Below are 22,033 nucleotides of genomic sequence, written 5' to 3' on the forward strand. Positions count from 1 at the left end.
GATACCTCTTAATACAGTGAGTAAAACAGGCAGAAGGGGAAATTATGACTTAGAAACATTTAAATCCATATCCTAAAAACTCTGTGTAAAATTGGGCATGAAAACCAGGTTTAAACATTCTGAAAGTGAAGACCGATGTTCACAGTCAGGTACAACAGTTTTCCTGAAGCCCTGAGTCATACGTGAAGTTCTGCATTTTACACAGCATGGTAGCTTTTGCCTGTGACTATCCTTGGCTTCCATCCATAGGAAGAAGATACCTGTTAATGGAAAGCAAAAATCCCATAGACAGCCCAGCTGAGATGTTGATTTTCCTTTCGAGAGCCCTAGGCTTTTCATTGATATTAGGGGAGTGCTGGAGTGCAACAGCAACCTTTCAGGCAGGTTGCTGAAATGATCTGCTTTGGTAACCAAAATACAGAGAGACATAACAGTATTTTTTTGTTAGCACTACTCATACAGGTTATTTCAAAGCAAAAAAAAAAAAAAAGTGACAGAATGGAATGCACACTGTTGCTTAAATAAATAAAACGCATGAAATAAATGTGCTTAATGAATACAGAGCCAGCTGTCGTGTTGCAGCTCTTCTAGCTGAGGCCTTGAAGAGGGAACAGGAATATGAAGCACGTTAAATGCACACAAATACACCAAGTGAGGTGTTCCAGTTCCAATGCACTGCAGATGTTGACAGACAGCACAGGTTATCAAAGCTCATGCTCAAGAAGTGGCTTTCTCCTTGATGGATATTACTTGATTTTTGACAGAGCTGGGAATGTTCTGCCTTTTCTTACACACTTATAAGCCCTGTATGCCTTGTCAAGCCAATAAAGCCTCATTGAACTGAAACTGCTTTCTAATTATGGTGTGTGGCAATACCTGTGGAAACTCATTGCCTTCAGCAGAATTGCAGAGGTGGAACTGATTGGGAGTTAGTGAGGGACCTGGTAAACAATGCTCAAGGAGGGATAGGATTCAGCACCCTCACTCCCCGTTCAGTCATTTGCACAGACCTAATAAGAACAAAAATCCAGTAAAGCACTCTGTGTGATATGAATGGCTATGCAGTCCTGCTGAATGTAAAGATGCCGTTGCACAAAGACAGCTTTCAGCATAGAAGTACATACTTGTACCGTCAAGGTAATCTCAGCACTTCTCGAAGAATGGTAGTGGTCCTCCCTCCCTAAAAACAAAACAAAAACCAACCAAACAGAAAACTTTTATATAGGGGATAATTCTGTTGTGACACTACTCTGATAGCATGACAAGTGAGGTTTCAATCCATGCAAGATAGGATTCATTGCATCTTTCCTCTCTTGCATTTTAATTTGACTTTTTATTCCTTGTTTCTTTTCTTTTAACATGATTATATTGCTAGTCCCTGATGAATGCGTTACCTTTTTCTACTAAAGGTGCAGCATGTTTGATGGCAGGTTTTGTGTAAAGAATAACATGTTGGGGTATCTTAGAGAGTGATAGATAACAGCATATCAACAGATTTATCAAGTTTATCTGAATGCATATTTAAAAATGCCAAATGTGCTTTCAACTTGGTTTTGGCGAGTCTTTTGAATCTCATTAAAATGCAACCTTGAGGGAGTTTTGAGATCTGAAACAGACGTAATTAGCTATTTCTTTAAAGGAAACTTGCCCTTGCTGACAAAATATGAGCCAAGATCATTATTATTCTTACAATGGGTAGCATACAGAAACTCTTAAAACTGTTAAGATTTTTATTTTTTTTTTTACCTTCCTGCAGGTACACTTGAAAACAATCAAAGAAAAAAATGTTGAGGACTTGCATCTGATGTAATGACGCATCTCCCTGACATCACAATGAAAAATGAATGTTTCTCTCTACAAAAATCACAGGTATGTGGACTCTGGAATTTCCATCCTGACAAATTGTTTGTCCCACACATGATTAAAATCACAGTACAGGAGGTGGAAATAGCAGGTGTCAGTGCATATGTGACACAGGGATGGGAAATTGAAGCGTTTGCAGGCTTTTCCGTTACTAGTGTTTTGCTGGTGCAAAATTAATATAAGCAGTTCTTGCTACTTGATATTCACATCAAGTTTGCATACTCATCAGGGGGAGCTGGATTTTGCCTTCAGCAATAGACAGCAAACTCTCTTTTTCTTGAGATTCACCTCTAAATAGATTCTGTACTGGGACCGGAGAGTAGTGCAAGACATTCTGGGTACTTGACTCTTAACAGTTATTGCTGAGCTGAAATATGCCAGCTGCATGAAGCTGCTTCCAGGACTTTGTGGACCTCCCTCAGCCTGCCATTTCTGATAGCTCAGGCTGCAGCTTCCTGCAGAAGCTGCAAATTCTCAGCCCAGCAGGAGTAAATAGGGTGTCACACAATAGGTGTCAACTGAAGTGTGCTGGATCCATGCTGTTATAACAGAGGAGCCATGTTTGGCACAGTCTGATCAGTTTGTACATCTAATGTTTTCCTTGCATCTGTTAAAGGAAAGAATCTGGAAGGCTTTTTGGGGGGCTTTTTCTACCGCTTAAGCATTCTTATGCATTTGTTCCCTCGTTTCCTTCAGTGGATGCATCGTTGATGTTTCACTCCTTAAAAGATGAGGTTTGATCAGACTTTGTTGTTTCAATTTTTTTTAGAAACCTTTTTGAAGTAAGGCAGTGTACATGTGTGCATGCTACTTTATATGTTTCATGTTGACCAAAATTATATAAAGCAGCTTCTGATTAAGTGACAAAATGAAGCCAGTTTTGGACCAACTAAAAATAAGCGTGCATCTATTTTTGACACTCCAGATTTCAAGTGGTGCAACTAGTGTTTGCTCTTCTGTTCCTATGGCTCAGTTGGCTGTCCAGTGTTTCCATGATGTGCGTTGTGTGCCTCTGTGGACAAGGTGAAGCTGTGTTATCAGTATGTAAATAATATTACTCATCTCTTTTTGACCAATGGCTAGTATAACCTTTAGTTGATAGCAAAAGGTTGCACGTTTGCCACTGGATTTTGAAAAATATCCTGCTAAAATAAAGCCTTTACTTTTTTAGTAAAGGCATAGCTAAAATAGACTTAAAAGAATATTGAGCAAGTGCAGTGGTAATATGTGTTTTGAATGCACATTGGGGAGAGGGGGGACACTTTTCTGCAGTTCTCATCTTAAACATACCTATTTCATCATTTTTTCTCTCATGACACTGATTATTTGTACATCCCCAGAGTTGGAGAAATGAGTAAAATGATGCTAGGTGTGACTGATCAGAGTAGTTCAAGCAGATTTTGCAAGAGTAAGAGTTTATCCTCCACTAGAAATACCTCCACAAATCTTTTAAAACTCTGTTGGCATTAGAAGAGTCTTATTCACTTTGGTCGGACTTCTTCATGTTTCTCCCCCTTCCTCTGCTCTGTCTGCAGTTATCTCATGAAGAATGCTATTTTACTGAAAGCCTTGCTCTGAGTGATGTTACCATAAAAGCCTTTAATCTTCCATTGGTGTTGGTTTTGTAACTTGATAGATCTAGGATGACTGTGGTCTTCAGTGGGGCTGTCTGTCTCTCTAATATGAATCCCTACTCTCTCATTAGAGGAATGCTGATATTGACGTAGTTAACATTACTTAAGTCAAATGAATTTGAGTCACCTGCCTGTCACATTTTTTTCCCTGTCAATCATTTCCTAAAACAACAGTGCCTTCTTTCATAATATTTTCATTTATGCTGGGTATATATCATGCAGCCTGTTATTTTGCTTTGATTGATTCGTCCTTAAATATCAAAAGGTAACACCTTGAAAAAAAATCACATTTTCTAAAGAGATTCATAGTGCTTTTCTTCAGTGTGTACTAGAGTCCTGCAAAAGAAGCCTTGGGCTAGTTGTAAGGGTTTGGTGTGCGCATGTGCATGCCCGTGCCCTTACATGCACATACCTGCACAGTCAGTGCACAGCTGTGTGTGGCAATACCTGCTCGAGTCTGGGAGGTATGGTAACTGTGTTAGCATGGCATTGTACCTAACCCCATAAGCTCTACCTCTGTGCAGGGCTTCCTGCTTCCAGACCCTCAAGTGTCTCAGCCCCAGGCAGTTTCAGCATCACGCTGCGCTGCACAGCCACTCAAACGCACGGTCTGTGTGCTATGGCTTGGCCATGCCTGGGGCTCTGAGGATCTCATGTCCAAACCACCAGGCTGCTGCTGGACATGTGCTGTGCTGGAAGTCACGATCCTGAGGGGATGCAGGCGGCCACTGTATCAATAGCCAAAGAAACCTAGGACAGAAAATGCTGGAGTGTGTAATCTCACTGCAGGCAAACACAGAACAGTATAAGCAAAATGCAAGGTTCTTTTTAAGGTTGTATTAATAGGGAGGAAAGCAGTGTGACCTGCTATTCTAAGCCTGTTTGTCTCCAAGTTGTAATCATTCCTGCACAAAGTCATGAGGACGAGTTGCATTAATAGAAATAGGAGCAATCAGAAAACTTGCTTGAGTTTACAGAAGTCGAAGACATACCATAACCATCCCCTTTTGGTATGTAGAAGCATTCTGCTTGAATGCAAAGCCCTTTGAAGTCATTGCTGGCCATCTCATTAAAAAGTGCTGTTTCCATCACTTTTTCTATTGGAAACTCCCAGGATTTAAGTAATTTGAAGACATTTTTTTTCCCTAAAATGTCAATAAAAATGATGCAACAAGTATTTCTTTACCTATTTTGAGTTTGGGAGGTAAACTGGGAAACAAAATGTTCTCAAAGGTGAGCTTAGCATTTAAACTCATAGTGGATGCAAATGTATCTGGCTTATTTCAGCTGTGTTACAAAAGAAGGGAAGAGGACTGATGCTCTGTCTACTTTGTGGTGTTAGGCAAGGCATGAATGGGTGATACACAGAGTAATTTAGGAAGGACCTTTGGATGTTATCTGGACCAATCCCACAGCCAAAGTAGAGCCGGCCTAGATGATTGACCGTGATTTTATATGTCCACTATAAATGCTCAAATTCGATTTAAACTTTGGGAGGCTGGAGCGAGCAGTACCCAAATGAATTTATCTTATTGCAATTTGCAGGTCTTTGATTGCACTTCAGTAAATGGTGGCTTGGGGATTGTGTGCTCTGTATTGGTTTGTCTGATGGGGATGTTCCCTATTGGGCACGCTGCAGTCTTCATAGTAACCTCTCAGAAAAGGGGATGGAGAACAAAAGTACTGAGATAATGATCATGCTGCTGTATAGTATTGTTGCTTTGCACCGACATACAGACAGAGATGGAAGGATTATCCTGAGGTACCTATGTGCTGTTTTTTTTTTAACCTTCCTTAAAGTACTTGTAAAGAACTCTAATCTGACATTCCTCCCCGCTTCCATCTATGCATACTGACTACACAAGGCGAATCCTGGCACCCACCTGCTCATTCCCTAGAATGGGAGAAATGATCTTCTATGGCAGATAGCAGCCGTTTCTTTCTGATCACCACTGGCCATGTTGTGGGTGTGCTACGGCCAAGCTGTAACATTACATCCACGTGTTTGATAGGGATGATGTGGTGATTAGTAGCAGTGTTAAAAGTCCTCTAAAACCTTGACCCGTACTTACGCTTTTAAACACGTCTCATTCTTTACACACACACATCTTCCCCCTGTTCTCATAGCTGCAATGTGGCATTGTGAGAATTGGACATTAATTTCTGATATTAGTATGGAATATCTCAAATACAGAAGCATTAGTTATACAAAACCTGACTTGCTCTGACTTCTTACTCTCTATTAAGTCTCAGTTCTGCAGTGCAGTGTGAGGTTCAATTTACTGAAGCAACCCTTTAAACCATCTAATGGTCTTGTACATTTAACTTGATATGCTATTTGTCTTGTTCTTAATGAATCTTTGATCAGTTTATGCCTAGTTTGCAATTTTATCCATGCTTTACTGTCAATGGGGAAAAATAGTAAGGTCTCAATTTAAAAAGGTCAAAATAGTAAACAAATTTAAAAGGGTCAATGTACTTCAGGGTGCAAAACAATGTCAGATTGCGGAAGGATTGCTTTGATCCTAATTCTCTGCATCGCATAAAGGTGTCGGTCCTTCTTAGATTTCCCTGATGCTAACAAAGCGAGACAAGAGCTGACTTGTGAAACCAGGCTTTGCTGTTAGAGGCTCCTTCCTCTTCCAGCAGTATTTCAATGTGTCGCAATATATAAATAGCCCTTAGAGAGCGATAGCACGCAGTTGCACTACTTGCTATATGCACAGCAGAGCCAATTAGAAGTGATGAGTCTATTTGGTGGACTTGATTTGCCAAGGTGTGCTTTTTGTTTTTTTTTTCCCTCCCCCACCTGCATCCTGCAGTACACAAGTACTCTCCACATGAATGGCATATCTTCTAATATCAGAAAACTATTGGGTGTACTATGCAGTAAGATATTTGCTATTAGGTGAAGTTTTGGGGCCCAGTTGAACAGGTTCATTGAAGGCAATGGCAAATTGGGCTTTTTAAAGAATTTGTACTTGGAAGGCAGGAGTGTGTAATTTTTTGTTGTTGATGGTTGATTTTGTGTGTTTTCTTCAAGGAAACTGTACAGAACTGGGAACTCTTTTAAAATTAAAAACAGTTAGCTAGCTCTGTAATCACAAGCATTGTTGAAATGTTTTTGGCCAACAAACAAATCCCATGCTGATTTCGAGTCAGGGTCAATTAAAACAAGTAAATGTTTTTTTCTTTCTAGGGAAGCGTTTGCATCAGAAATGAAACAAATTATTTTTTGCTCCAAAACATAAACAAACACAGACTACTGACAATTTTCATTTGGGAGCAAGTAAGTTATATGGAATAATACGGAAATGCATGGTTTATATGTAATTCTTATACTGCTACTGCTCTACAACTAGTTCTAGCAGTCACATTAGCTTAATTACTCTTGATTTCATAGAATCTGGTCATGTGTAGAAGTCCCCATTAGGGCACAGCAAGGCTGTAGCAATGAACTCAAACATGGATTAAGAGCCGTAAAATAAATTGCAGTTGACTTTTTAAATATATTTTTGCAATGGGCACTTCACAGCCTAATCTACACCAGTGATAATCTTTGCAAAGTGTTTTCCTAACTATGCGTTTTGCTGTCTAACAAGCAGTATCTGGGACATACTGCTTTCCTGGCACAACGGGCCTCGAGGTAAAGAACACTCACCAACAGCAATGTTCCAATGTGAATGTCTTTACTCCAGTGAAGACAGGAGTAACTGATCTGCCAGCAAACTGGTGATAGCAATGACAATGGGAGGGTGTTTGAGGAGTTTCTGACGCAGTAACCCAAGTGCAAATAGTGCTCTTACTGAGCGACTCTGTGGCTTGGTAGCTGGCAGGCAAAGCAGTGGGTGGCCAGGAACCTGTGCTGCTGCTTGAACAGCAGGGGGGGTCTCCACTACAGCACGAGTGGTGGAAACCTTATTTAAAAAAACAAGCAAAAAAACTGTTTTTCTTTCCACAGATAGGCTTTTTCTTTTTGTCTTCAGTAATTATGTACAGCTCGCCCCCCCTTATGTTTCACTTTTTAGTGTTAATTCATATATTGCTGTATACGTGAAGTATAAAACTAATATGCAAACTTGGGGTGGCTGCCCAGTGCCTGATGAGATGGATCTGTGTGTCCTAGTTCCTAGAAAGAAGAACTGGGAATGGAGGGAAAAAGTCAGGCTAATACATCCAATAAAATAAAGTAGAAGGATAGGTAGCTAATGACCTTGCCAGAATAAATAGCAGACAGCTTTATCAGTAACTACCAATACAGCAAATGTAGCAGTGGTAAGAGTGATATCTGGAAATAAATAGTTGTTGTGGATGTTAGTCATGAATATGTATTCCTGTTACATGTTTTTGTCACTTTGTTCTATAGATGTTTCTGTAATTATCAATTCTGAGGGACAGTATTTACCGATTTTATCTCCAGAGCATCAGTACATAATACCCCATGATTGTGTGTTTTGTAACATGATACTTCTGAGGCTGAGAAGTGAAAGCTGCTAGTAATCCTATCAACAGGTTTTCCTTCGTGTTGTTTTCCGGACTTAGTGTATCCATCTCCTGTGGTCCTGACTTTCCCTTGCAACTCTGCAGTTTTGTTCCTTATCATGACCTAATCTAAGGAACATGAGCTCACATGAAGCTTACAGCCCCAGAAGTAAGTGGCTTTGCTTTGGGTCAGTTCTCATTTGAAAACAGAAGTCTGTGTAACATTAAGAGGAGAGGAGCTGCTCACGTATCTCTGGAACACCATGATCCAGAAACGTTTGTAAGGCTGCCAACAAGCCTTTAGAAACATCACGTATACCCAAATGGCTGTTTGAGAAGCAAAGCTTATGCAGCAACTCCGCTTACAAAATTGACCCTTCATTTCTGAGGCTAAAATCAAGATCATGTGTGACATCTTGCATCATGCACTCATGCACAGCAACACATATACCGCTTCTTCAGTTTATGTAGGCAAAGAGCATTAGATACTCACTGATCTGTACACTTAATTTGGTTACTCATTGGTTGATGTGGCCCAGTCACCTGCCCAAGAATAACAAAAGATTAGCTTATCTACCTGTATCCACGCCCTTCTGTAAGCCTACCAAGCAGCAGGGCAAGCTAGGCTCTGTTTTCTGTGCAGCTGCAGTGAAATAGTGGTGTTCAAGTAAGCTAGTTTATATAATCCTTAGGTAGCCCTTGGTACATTACAGTGCCTTCTCTGGTGACAGGATGATAGATTCAGCTGATTGTTCATCTGCTCTTACTGCAAACTTCTGAAGTGTTGAAAGAAATGGTAATCTGCTGTGGAAAGTGAAAAAGAAGGACAAAATTGGTCCAATAAGAATGGATGGTTACTGATTTCACACACATACACCACCCCCCCACGTCTTCTAGTTTGAGCTTCTATGATAATGGGATCTGTATACGTCCTACAAAACATACAACTGGCTTTAGAAAAGTACTATATGCAACTATAAAATCACATCGTAAAACTGAGAATGTCAATTTGAGGGGAAAAAAATTAAACCCAAATGTTAAATTTGTCCTTAATTTGCAGGGAGAGAAAAATCCATAGATAAAAGATTTGAGAGGCAAGAGTCATAAAGACAGAAACATTACTGTGCTTTGAAGAGCCCCAGAGCACAGCTCTTTGTAATGGTCCATCTCATACGCCAATTGAGCAGACCAAATCAGCCGAAGGCGAGGAGAACTTTTGAGGGAGAATAAGACATTTCAGGTTTGCGTGGCACCCACGGTATAACTAAGTGGAATGCCACAAATGTTTTAAGTGTTCTTTGTTGTTGCTATTTTTCTCTGAAAAGAGAAAAGGTCATTTAAGGTCTTGATACATGAAGATGTTTAAGCCATCTGTTAACAGAGGTCTTATTTTGAGGATAGCCTTTGAAACACTAAAGGCAGTCAAGATGCTACCTGATCGGTGCACTTTGAGCAAAAGACAGTATTAAAGGAATTCATTGCATTAGGGTAATTCTGGGGGAGAAAAGACTGTGGTGTCAGTTTAATTATGAGTTACCTTACTAGGAAAATAATACTTCACCTTATTAAGAGACGTAAGGTGAGAAAAGGTTCTAAAATGCATAGACTTCTTATTTGTTTAAAATATAATAGATTATTTTTCTTTGGGTGCACTGGGTCAGCCAGCAGAACTACTGTTGCCTCACTGTTGCTTGTTTTGCAAGGCTCCTGCTCTGAATCATTGCACTATTTTTATATTCTTTTAATGCCGGAGCTCCTCTAGGCAAGGCTTTTAAGTCTCCTGTGTTACTGGAACCATTAAGAAAAAAGAAGGTTTCAGATTGAAAGTGGTCAGCAGAAATGTGCAGATCTCCCCTTCTTTTACCACTGCTCTCCTAACACTGAGAAAAAGCTTCTGCTCTTTCTCTTCCCACTTCTTACGTTTTGATTCGGCATCTTATTTCCTTCCAGCTCCTTTCCAGCTGCCATGGCTCCCTTGCCATCATATATCTCAGCCCTTCTCCTGCTGCCTTTGGTGCCTTCCACATTTTTCTCCTGTCCCTGCAGAATAATTCTTTATTGTCCAACTCAGCTTTCCTTTAAACTTCTCTTGTCAGCAAATGCTGGTATGCAACTGGAAAAAAAAAAAAAAAAAAAAAAAGGGAAGAAAATGAAACTGTTGCCTGTAATAAATGTGTGTAACTAATCAATTTAAATGCATAATATGTAATTCTAACTAGTTATTATAATCGGATAAACACAATGAGCCCTCTATTCCAGCCCACCTTTTCTGTTGCCACTCAGCGTTTTGCTGACTCTGAAATTGTTGGTATTTTTCCGAGCGCAAAAGAAAGAAGCTGTGCTGGATGTTCCCATGCTTTATATCTTACAACTTCTTATAGCAAGGCCAGGTATATGCTATTCTGTCCTGAAAATGCTTGGCAGCTTTTTTGCACAAGATTATGTAGCTGGAGAAGGTAACTGAGAACAATAGCATGTCCTTGAAACTCCAGACACAACTATGGCAGTGTATGTATGTATTTAAGTAGACAAAATGTGTGCATCATAGAATAATGGTCAAATTGTGAATATTGTTGTATGTGTACAGGTGATGTAGTAGAGTAACATGAGTATGAAAACTCTATAATGCCATTCTATAGTAGCTCTTTTTAACAGTACAAGACAAGAACGCAATCAAACTGAGCACTTCTCTTTCAAGTTCACAGATAAGTTTGGTAAGCAACTGACTGCCTAGTCATAACTGAGGTACACAAACAAGACTTCAATGCTACACCTTTACCATTCTAATTAAACTGTCTTTCTAATGCAATTTCAGGGCATAAATCCATGGTGTACTTTTTCTGAGACCAATCTAGATCCTTTAGCAGCTGTAGGTCTCTTCAAGAGAATTTAAATTAGGGTATTAGTAATGGAAACAACTTCTGGGTGCTGTTATACCAAAAGACCAAGGTAGCAGTGGCATTGACTTGGAATCTTTCATTTTTTCAAGCATAGGACATAAACGGGATGAGGTCAATATGCCATCTCTAGATGCACAGATGCAAAGTGTTGTAATGTAGGAGTTCGAAAGGCAAAGCTTTGCCTTTCCTTACTGAGGCTGAGTTTACAGTAGGTAATTGTTATTGTGAGTGTTATTAATTATTGTTATTGTGATTAACTCTTTTACTTAAAAGTATTTATGACATTAAAAATATCAAATATATATAGTTCAGGATAAGTTTTTTTGTTGTTGTTATTTTAAAAAAACCTTTCAAGAAACTTCTACTCAGTTGTCAATTGAGGTTGTTTCTGAAAATGTTATTTTTCAGATATTTCAGCAAGTAGACGACTATATTAGTGCCAAGGGAGCAGTTGGAACCAATTGTTTTTGGGCACTTTTTTTTTTTTTTTTTTTTTTTTAAAAAGTACCTGATCTGGTTCCCATGAGTGTTTAAGTTATGCAAGAGAGGAATGATAAAGAGGCAGGCAATATATGAGCTTCAAGTTCTGGCAGTATTTTAGTATTTTTTTATATTTTTTTTTTTTCTGTAAATTCATGTCAGTAAGGGATGCGTTTAATTGCAGGAAGTAAGATGGAAAGAGTGTATGCTGGAAGAGAGAAAGCTAAAGTGAAAGACTAGGAATGTAAATCTGACTGTAGTAAAGACTGGCATAATCTTTGTGTTACACTAATACGTGAAACAAACTGTGAGGCAACACTTTGGGAAAACACCATTGTTTCAAAGAGTAGCAAATGTATTGTTTCAGTCTAAGATCCACATGATTTATGACTCGGTCCAAGGAGGAAATGCCACATCAGGAATTCCTCGTTTCTCTGTTTAAAACGAAATTGGAAACAAAGAAGTTTCTTTTTAATCTTGTTCCTTGATGTTCAATTTGTGTTTGCAAGCCCCCAAAACCATGATTTGTCTCTGATATTTTTAGTTAAAACTTGCAGTCTCAGCCCAGTGTAGTAGTTAGTCTTCTCTCTAATTCCCTGATGGCTGCAAACATTGCTTCTTGCTGAGTCTTGCTCTGCAGCTTCTGTTGAAACTGGTATAGGTTCCAGTTCAGTAAATGTACTATCGGAGTGCAAAGGGGTTGAAGATCCATAGGCACAAAAATGAACTCCTTCAGAGAGCAGAACTCTTTAATGCATTCTTCTGATGACAGCGGAAGAAGCAGTCATTGGACAGCTCGAGTCCCTCTCAAGTTGAATTTGGAACATGAAAACCAGAACCTCAAACTACATGTTGCAGATTGTTCTCAAAGGCCTATTTTGCTTAGCAGGAGGTAGGGACGTTTTTCCCTTCCTGTTTCTCTGCCTTCTCTTTTTAAGGCAGAATACTTGCATTTGAAAGTCATGATTTCTGTAGTTCAATGGTCTTCTATATCAGTCTTTTGTCTAGATTTAAGATGATGATAGGCAGATCTTCCCCTTAGATGCCCAATGTGCGTGTCACAAGTACTGTGGTACTGCACTTCAGCACAGTTATTATGGTGGATTTCCAATTGCCCCTGCTGGGTTTTGGTGCCTACATAGCCAGGAAGGAGTATGTGTGAATTAAGTACCATCTGTATTCAGTCTAACTACAGCCACAAGTCACAAAGCTTTGTAATGGGCAGGAAGGGCAGAAACATGTTTGCAAACTAATGCTGAAAAAGCATGTAAGTACCTCAAGTTACTCCAGTTCTTGCTTCATCTGTATCTTCAAGATGATGCTGATACTGATTCCTCTTAGTGGACAGGAATAACACAGGTCATGACTGAAGACCAAGCTAAAATTCAATATGCCAATACGTTTTAAACTTTATAACTGAAACTTCCCCCGCAAAATGTGGACAAATGTTCTTTCTGTATCTAATAAATACTTAGTTACAAAACAGGTAATTGTTTGTGTATTTGCCTATTTTTGTGTGCACATTTAGTTTGTGTATGCTAAGGTCTAAAGGGATGCTCTGTGAGACCCACTTAAGTTCTGAATTTAAAAATATGCCCTGGAGTTTATTGTAAGTCTCCAAATAACATTTTAAAAACGTCCATAATGAGGTGCTGCTTATTTAAGAAATCCAAAATTATGGCTTAAAAACATGAAATGATTTGGATGTCCACCTGGAATCCAAGTGTTTGTGCATTATGCATGAGAAGGCACTCAAGTACAAAACTAAAATTTTGATAGACTGGTGGAATATTTTGCCAATAGGAAAGACAGATTATTGCTGCTCAGAGCATTGCTCTCGCTCAAGTGTATGCACATACAGTTATTTTGGGAGGGTTCATGTTCATTTTACCTCTGTGGAAGTGCAGCATTCATTACTTTCTTTTAAGCATATTAGCAATGTGGATATTGGACACATGTTTATGTCTGAACCTGACCCAAGTCGATGAATTGACTGAATAAATGAAGTGATGTTTGGAAGCTACAGGCAAACATTTGTGTGAGAGTAAAGGTGGTATCAGCTCAGTAGTCACGTAGGTGGGGAATTAAGTCCATTCTCTGGAGCTACAGAAGAGTTGTTCTGCCTTTGTTATATGCTCAAAACCTTTCTAACTACACAGATTCTTTGACTGGGTCAGAGGTTTGCACGAGCTATGCCCATTGCTGCCTTCTGGTTGGATGGGAGAAAGTCCCAAAGCGTGTTGGTGAATTGGCTTACTTTCTTTAGAGCTTTCACAATATGGAGTGACAACTGGGATATGCCAAAGACTGCTATTCTTATAACATCAGATAAGGTATGAAAATAATTAATAGGTGATTGCTGCTACCAAAATGGACATGCCAGTGTGAAGAAATTGGCTCCTCTGTCACTCCATATGCTTGCAGAAATGTGGTTTTGTGGACAAAAACACATGCTCTATCTTTCTGGAGGAATTCATCTCTGTCCTGAAGATGCCTTTCAGCATTCCAACTTTTGAAAGGTAACTTCTGGCTGTACCTTTTTCTTTTCTTCTGCTTCCACTAGTTTTTGAGGAAGCAGTCTGAATATATGGTGCATGCTGGAAGTCAAGACTGAGGGTGTGAAGCAGCAACTGGTATGCTCAGATGACTGTGTTTCACTCTTGCCATGAAATATTTAATTACAGAATAACACTTCTTATGCCCACAGTTTGAGGCATAAGATGAATACACATTTATTAGTTCATTTAAAAAGAATATTTTTCTGGAACATAATTGACTTAAATGATCCTTATTGATATGTATGTATTTGTGTAATACATATGTGTAGATATCTTTACAGACAAGAATATAATGGTAAAATAAAAATAACCGGGGAGTGAATCACATAAATTTGCTCTTTCCTTCTCTTTGAAGTCTTATGCAAACCAATTCATCAAGCCTTTTTTTTTTTTTTTTTTTTTTTTTTTTCCATCTGTGAAATGGTGTTCATACTCATTTTTGAGCAATTTTAGTCTCTGCTTAAGTGTCACTATCTGGAAGGAGTGTTATTAATTAGATCAGTGCAAGTTCTTGAGCATAATGAGATCCATATAGGCATAAATGGCTTATCAGGTATTTTTGGCTACATGGAAAACAGAAAAGCTTATGGCTTCTTGGAATTTTGGCAATTACTTCAGAGTCTCAGTAACACTGCAGAAAGCTCAGGCTTTCCAAGCAGTAATCCAAATGGGAATGCGAACAAAGCGGTGACCACTGAACATATTCTCCTTCATGCTGAAACTTAACGCATGAGGCAAAGGACTCCCTCCTGGGAATCATACTGTTGGGGAAGGGAAAATTGTGGTTATTAGCAAGTGTTGCTATAGGCATTTGTTTAAAAAAATAAAAATAAAATCTAAGACAAAGGATATGCAGAAGAGCTTGCTTGGAATCATGTATGTTAAAGCTATCACTAATAATGTTATGATAATTAAAAAACAGAAACCACTTTTTTTTTTCTGAGAGCAGTCTTACTGGTTGAGTGTTGAGTGACCTGTAGCAGAGCTCTAGCATTAATAACAGTGAACTTTGGGATACTTAGGTTGTAAATGGTTTGCTTATAATGCAGTTTCCAGCTTTAAAATGGATTTTGAATCTGTAATGCTGTTCTCTCCAAATCCGTCCACCCTTGCTGACACTGTCTGATCACACTGCTTATTCAAGTTCAGGTGTTTCTTGGAAGTAGCTTTAAGTGCCAGTAATGAAGCACCTTAGAGGTTCCATGTCTCAGCACAGATGTATGTCTTTTTTTCAAGCCTGAAATCTCATGCACTCATTATTTATTTATTTTTTTAAAAAAATCCAGGAAAAGTTTTCTTTGTCTAATATTAGCTCCTTTTCCCTTGCCTTCTGTAAAATCTCTGGGTTGTTTCTTGAAGAAATAGATGCTGTTTTCTATGCATTATAGTACCTCAGGAAAGATCTGTGAATCTCAGAAGCTTTTATTCTCATTATGCTATAGAGCAAGGGACTGGGAAATAATAAATCCCTTACTGAAGTGGCATGGAAGATTTTCATCTCATCTCAAGATGTGCTGGAGTGCTTTGCAATCGGCAAGCAGCTGTGCTGTCAGGTCCTTCTGGTGCAATTTGGTCCTGAATGCTGAAGGGGAGCCAGTGAGTGCTGAGGGTATCTGTCCTGAGAGCTGAGGGGTTGGGCACATCAGACAGCAGGGATGGTGCGAAATCCAAATAGCAAGCATGTTTTCTGGCCTTTTTATATCCTTGGAAACTTGATTTATTTTTTCCCCCCATACATTTATTTCAAGAGAAAATTCCAATTCAGAAACACTATTGTGCTATGCTGCATGAAAAGGATTGTCCTTTTTCTTCCACCAGACGTTTGCTAACAAGAGTGCCATCTATGCTGTTTGTTATTTTGAGATGAAGTACTGTATATTGGGCATAGCACACTATCAAATATGGATAGGCAAAAAAGAGCAAGTTTAGGGTTCAAAATGATAAATATTCTTGAAAGGCAGCACAGTAATTAGCGAAGTGCAATTACAAGGCTCATAGAAGGGTGGGACTTTCCAGAGTTCCCCGTGTTTTTTCAGAAGTGGTGTCTGCAACTGCTTAATGCTGCTAGAAATTAGTCATTGGTGTTTCCTGTAAAACTAGGTTGATTCTCAAAGGTAAAATTTCCATTGGTTTCTAGGAGTTTTACTAAGTGTGCTTGACTTACAGAAATTGGATATTGTGGGAACATATCTTCAGATTCAAATCCCACATTAAAAAAAAAAAAAAAGACAAAAAATTGTCCCTTTGTCCCTGAAGGTGTTGCAAAGATTGCGTGATGCTATGATATCTGTACTACAGACCTTGGAAAGACCTTTAAGTGAAAGATGTATTAGAAAAACAACATGCTACTGAAGAGAGAAGTTAAGAAAATTCATTTGCTTCAGCAATGGATCTTCTTTTCCATTTGCTTTTTTTAAATCTGCTACCTTCAGCTAAACACTTACACGAAGAAATGTTATTTAACAAAAAAGTTTGCAAATGAAGGTGATTCCTAAGCACGGCACTGTGACTACAGGTGTTGTTTTTTTTTTTTTTTTTAAACTCAAAGCAACAGAAACTTATTCTCCAAAATGTTGTGCTGTATTGCAATCCTACCTGTATGTGTTGCAGCAAGACCTGAAAGCCATGATGGTGGAGACCAGGCCAGCTGAGGCAAAGGCATTGGTTGCTCCTAGAGTCTAGAAGGTGCTGGGCAAATGGTCCCCGTGTGAAGGTTTCACCTGCGTGGGCAGAGGCTCACTGAGCAATGGAAGGGCAGGCTGCGTTCCTCGGGGTGGAATGGGGCTTCTGGGAACAGACCACACTGCAAGAGCGCCAGTGGGAGCAAACCATGGAAGCAGAACTGGTACCAGTGCAGCATGGTGATTGCAGCTGGCACAGATCTTTGTGAAAGTCATCAAAGGCTTTCTAGTAATCTGTCATGGGTAGTGGGGTGGTGGAGGTGTGTGTATGTGAAGAGCTTATGGACAAATTTCATCAACAAAGCTAGAAAATTTAAGGCCCGACAATGTCTCAGATATTGCAACCCCCAAGCTTGCATTCCATCTTCATATTAATCTTCCCCTCTACATTATCCAGGAAGTAGCAGTGTCCTTGCACACAACTGGCAGCTGTAAAATAAATACCACAACATCAGTTATGGATGAACGTGCTGCATGATGCGCTCCCTGCAGCTGCTGCCTACGGGCTGCCTGAGTGCGTCAGCTCACGTCTGCTCTCGTTCTCAGTGGTTGGTCTTCAGAAACAGACCAGCACAGATGCCCCTTCAGGTATTTTCTGGGAGGTGGCAGAGCTGAAGATGACAAGAGAAAGGGATGGAGCAGAGGAAGGTGGTCAGCTGCCTTCCTTCATGAAGGTGGGGGTGGCTTTGCCCATGCATGCCATGTATGCCTCAGCTAGAGCTCTGCATCAGGGATGGGCACTGCTAGGGACACCTGGCAGCATCTCCCATGAGCCATGTCTATGTGAACAGCCTGGGGTCCTCACCAAGATTTAGGTCCTGATTTAGCTGTTTTTTCTAATTAACCAGACAAATGGCTGCTAACTTTCAAAGTGATTTGCTTGAGTAAGGAAGGCAGTAGTGTGTCATTCAGGATTTATTCATATTTTATGAAGCGTTTAAGAATTCTTCAGAAGGAATTGTTATGCACATGTAATATCACTTACATATAAGACTGCTTGATTCAAAAATGAACAAATAAAAAGGGCAATTTTATCTTTTATTGCCCCCTTTTCCCCGTTTTCACTTTGTCTGGAATAAAATTAATAATAATACTATTTCTAGCATGTCTGAATGTCTATTGAAATAATAAATCAAGCTTCCCAGGCACAAGTGTGATTTTAAAAATACATAAACATTAATGAGCTTCATTTTTCTCAGCTTTGTCTTTTTGTTTCTCACTTTGATAGCATATCAAACCATTCTTAATAAATCAGATCTCCAAGTTAAATTGTATACTGCATGTAGAACAGTTTATACCACGCAGACACATAACTGGCTTTGGCAACCACTTTGAAATATAAAGAGATTCATAAACGAAATATTCACCCCAAAAAATTTGCAGTTCAAAACATACCCAATTAGAATTCAGAAAGCAGATGAGTTTTAAATGCAATCTTAAACTTGGAAGGAGAATCTATCAGGAGGCAATTGATTCCACCAAACAGAAACAATCATTGAAAATGTTCTGCCACCAGAGGATCCGAGGGGCTATAGAAAAGGTAATAACTTTTCCCTATAATATTTCTGACAGATTTCTACAAGCCATTGTCCCATCTCACTGAGCAGACAACCCCTCTTCTGTCACGCTCCGTTGCCCTGCTGTTGTCCTGTTTCTTTCCTGAATGACGAGGGCAGCCCTGTGTTCGCCTCCCTTCTTCTTCCAATGGAGCCTGGGGAGAGCTGTGTGGCCATGGGGTATGCAGGCTGTCCTGCCACCTGGGCAAAGGGGCCGCTTGTGCAGGCAAATGTGCTCCTGGCACTGCCTGTGTTGGCAGGAGCGATGGGGGCCACCACTCTTCTTACCCCAGTGTAGCTCCAGTGGCGCTTGGAGCAGTGCCTGACCCTTACAGGGCTTTCTCCTGCTTCTTGGTTCCCTCCAGCTGTTTCCCTCTAAATCTTCTCTTCTTGTGGTAGAAGAGACCTTTCCTGAGCCCAGACTTCTCCCTCCCATGCATGCACGCACCTGTCAGAGCAACAGAAATCAATTCTGCCTGCACATCTGGAAGCCCTGATCCAACTTGTGTGCTGTCATTGGTTGGGGGTAGGGAAGGAATTGCTGTTGTCTTTATTCTAAATATATATTTTTAATGGAGGTGATTCAAAATGTATTTGCATGTTTGGACCTTGTGCATTTTTATTCAAAGCACAAACTGAGCTGCTTTAGGCTTATAATTCCTAACCTAACTTATTTCCAAAACTGCAATGAAAAGCATGGATTTTTCTGGATGCTCTCCTGTAAAGAGGTGTAGTAGAAAGTCCCTGACGGTGACAGGTCATTTTGTCCCACTGTATAAGCCCAATAAAATCCAATCGCACCTATGCTGCCCTCCACACTCCCCCTGTAGAGCTACTGGTGTGTACTTTGATTTAGTATTCTACTTTTCTTTTTCTCTACCTGCACGAAGAATGTGCTTAGACAAGCCTAAAAGGAGTCTATGGAATAATTATTCTGTCCCATATGTAAATAAGTCGTATTTTATTTCTTGCTGATGCTCAGCAATTTTCCTGCTTTTTATTTTTTCTCTGACTTCTTTTTCATCAATGGTTTTATTCATTTAGAGTACTTTTAATGAAAAATGTTGGCTCTGAAAGAGCAATTCATTGTAGGGATGCATGTATTGTGTGTGTATATGTATATAAAACTGTTACTCTTTCAGCAAGCTTCTTTGTTAATTTATAACTGTGCTGATGGGTGTTGTACAGTAATAATTTTACTTAGAATTGTACTAATTGCACAAGAGCATAGTTCTCCTTTAAAATAATGAAATAGTATGCAGCCTGTGTGTATTCTTACTGAGCAAAAATGAGGTGGGACTTTTTACACTTGATTTTTCAAAATAGCTATCAATTCGAACAGCACACTGCTATCCAGAAGTGATAGGAAAGATCACTGTGGTATGACAGCAAAGGCTGTGGAACCTCTCAGGTTGACGTGCTAGGCTAAGGGTTGCTGCTATTTTATAAGAAGTTATTCTGTGAGTGGGGGAACAAAGCATCTTCTTTGTGTGTGTGTGTATGGATTCGTATTTTATGTGCTCCCTCTGACAGCACTAGTCTCAGCCCCCTCTTGCATCACCTGTGCCATTCTCTCTCTAATCCCTGACTTCTGCATCCCTAAATCCCCAGAATATCTTGTGCTCTCTCCTGTGTTTTCTAACTGCAGGCTGGGCAAGCAGCAGCATGTGTTGCAGATGGCACTGAGCTGCACATTTGCTGAGTGGCAGCCGACAGACCAAACAGAGCCTCTGAGAGTTGAGCGGATGCGGCAGCTTTGTGTCCTAATTTGCATTTCTGATCTGCAGAACACGGGGAAATCTCGACTCTCCTGCCCATTTGGCTGATGGGGACTGATAACTTTTATTAAGAACTGACAAATGGGCAGAGACAGCAAGATCACACATACCTTGTTTTGTTAGGTTATAAGACTAAAATCCATCCTGGTTGTCCTCATTTGCAGCTAGACTCAACTCACGTGCACATCTGTGTGGAACCTTAGAGGCCCTTGGTAATTTCTTGCTATAAAAGGAGGAAAAAAAGAGTGCCATGACTTAGGTATATAGGCTGTGGTCGTAGTTTCACAGAAAATAAAGACTGTGTCATTTGGGGATTAAGGCACTAGAGTTTAACTGCTAGTGGGATGGGTGAGTAGGGAGAGAGAATTTCCAAGAGTAAGCCAGGGGAACTGTGGCTAATTTAAGCCCCAGAGACACTCCTGCTTTGAGATATAGTGAAGATAAAATGCCTTTTCCTCTCCTTCTTATAAGGCATATTTGAAACAGCACTGCAATTAACTTCCTATATGTTGCATTTCTCTTCTGTTGGGTCTGGTGCCCTTTTGCTCTCCTCAGTTCTTCTGAGGAGCCTTATGCTGGGCTAATTTAAATATTGATAATTAAACTGTTTCTGTATTCCTCTTCCCAAAAATGAAAGAAATACTTCTTCCAATTCATCTGGCTCAGTGAATAGATTTTGGGTGATGTATAATGTCTTCTTTAAGAGAGAAAATGCTAAAGTAATAGTTATAAATAGATGTGCAAAATCATACTGGTGAATCTCAGAAGCACTGCACTCGAGGAGAGCAATGCAGTTGACAAGCAATTTAAGCTACAGCGCGAAAGGATGCAGAAATAACGAGATTTGCATGAAAAATATTGAGATCATGAGAACATCAAATTTAAACGGAAAACTCATGTGCCTCATGATTAAATCATGAGAGCTGACATTACTGTTATAACATTCAATATCCTTGGCTTTTGAAAATAGTTTTATAATGAGGGTGGAGTGTATCTATCTGTATAGAAAATGAGCATTGTTTGTACCTAGCTAGCTCATTACGATGGGAATCAGAAATACAAGGCTCTCAAATCTTAATACAGGTCAGAATATCTCAGATGCCTCCAGCTATGGCCGAGCCCCCCCCCGCCCCCCCCCTCCCCCGTCGGGAAGATAACCCAAAGCAAAGACAGAAACCGACCCTGCTTTCAAATCACCCAGTCAGTCAATCAATCAGTGATTAAACAGTACCGGGGGCGGAAAAAATAGACCGAATTTCAATCAGGTAGCTGATTGTTTATTTATTCCATCTTATCAGTGACAATCATTTATCTTAGGACAGAATACAGCTACTCACATCAGTGATGGAGGCAACAGGTCTAAGGGTCATGGCAAAGAGTCTCTCTCACATCCGTCAGGCCTTATGCTTGCATGACTTACAACCACCCTGGCAGATTTCGTTCATTTTCTTTTGGTGGTGTTGTGCTTTCTGATACACTGCACGGTCAGGAAAACCTGATACGCTTGCTATCTAAGTAGAAATATGGACTTTCTAAATCAGTTTGTTTTCGTAATATATTCTAGCAGTGCAAATCTGGATGGCACTTGCGTGGGCTCCCTGCTTAATTCTACGAATGAGAAGCTTGTCGCAAATGAAGGTGTTTCTTCAGGTACATTCACGTTTTCTAAATTCCAACCCTCACTCAACTGAAGGTTTAATAAAAAAAGGAAAAAGAAAAAAAAAAAAGTTGGCTCTGGAATTGTGGAGTTGATTAACATTGTTCGTTCTGCTTTAGTGGTACTCACTGAGATGTCTTTAATACTTACGTTTTATATTTTAAATAAATCTGTAAGATGTGTTTTCTGTTTGTTTTTAAAATAGCTATCAGCCTCATGATAATGAGCAGCAGCATTTATATAGAGCATTTTTTTAAAAAACTGAATAAAGGGAAGGATAAAGTAACTAGAGTCTATTGTCTGGAAGCTGCTAGAGACCGGCTGCTTTACAGCACTCCGCTGAATAAGAAATGCACCTCTGGGAAAGATTCAGACTGCCCCCCTGAAGAAGCAACTGACTTTTTTTTTCCATTTTAACTTTATAAATTATGAATTCACAGGCAT

The 22,033-nt window shown here is 39.7% G+C and overlaps 1 long non-coding RNA gene across 1 annotated transcript; it reads left to right on the forward strand.

The window, feature by feature from the left end:
* Window positions 1-1,749: 1,749 nt before the first annotated feature.
* On the forward strand, window positions 1,750-21,169 carry LOC118160555. The gene is made up of 2 exons (XR_004747565.1): window positions 1,750-1,869; window positions 19,803-21,169. It is a non-coding gene; the product is annotated as an uncharacterized LOC118160555 (long non-coding RNA).
* Window positions 21,170-22,033: the final 864 nt, after the last annotated feature.

The sequence above is a fragment of the Oxyura jamaicensis genome, chromosome 1 (assembly GCF_011077185.1).
Source record: "Oxyura jamaicensis isolate SHBP4307 breed ruddy duck chromosome 1, BPBGC_Ojam_1.0, whole genome shotgun sequence".
NCBI lineage: Eukaryota > Metazoa > Chordata > Aves > Anseriformes > Anatidae > Oxyura > Oxyura jamaicensis.